We start from the raw sequence: 781 nt of genomic DNA, 5'->3' as shown, positions 1-781 counted from the left end.
ACACTCACAACGCGGGTCTGGGAATCGAAACCGCGATCCTATGACCGCGAGTCCGCTGCCCTAACCACTGGGCCATTGCGCCTCCACGGAAACAGTATTAATGCACAAATAAACAGTTTTTTAAAGCTTCTAAATGAAGTATTGAGCACTCATTCTCACTTTTCATTACTGTCGCGTATGTCTGTCTGTCTGTCTGTCTGTCTGTCTGTCTGTCTGTCTCTGTCTGTCTGTCTGTCTGTCTGTCTGTCTGTCTGTCTGTCTCTCTACAGCCGCAATAAGCAGATTTTCGTGTGCTGACAGGGGAGATAACAGCCCCACAGCGAGCGAGAACACTAGACTATAGTTTCATATGAAAAATACAAACTCATTAGTAATGACCGCTCCGTCTCTGGATGGTCTGGCTAAATCCTGACTGTCAGTAAATATATTTACCATATATATATATATATGTGTGTGTGTGTGTGTGTGTGTATTCTTTATGTTCGATGTCGCATGATCAAATGTGCATGGGTTTAGTTTATAAGCATTTTTCAATTTATAATCTAGAATATCATGCTGAAGCGAGGAAGTGAATTTTTACCAAATTCTAATCCCGAAACGCGTCCATGATTAACTAACGACAGGTTGGTTTCGTTATTTTTCTTCTTTTGCCTCTGCGAGTCACGAATATCGCTATCTGTTGGAGGTATATTGTAGTAGTAGAATTAGTATTTTAACTGCTATTTCTAAATTTTCGGTTTGTTGGTGAAGCAACTTTTGCTGATCCCTTAATTGTGTTTAT

The sequence above is a fragment of the Octopus bimaculoides genome, chromosome 19, assembly GCF_001194135.2.
Source record: "Octopus bimaculoides isolate UCB-OBI-ISO-001 chromosome 19, ASM119413v2, whole genome shotgun sequence".
NCBI lineage: Eukaryota > Metazoa > Mollusca > Cephalopoda > Octopoda > Octopodidae > Octopus > Octopus bimaculoides.
The sequence above is the reverse complement of the archived record's forward strand: the minus strand, read 5'-3'. Positions refer to the sequence as shown.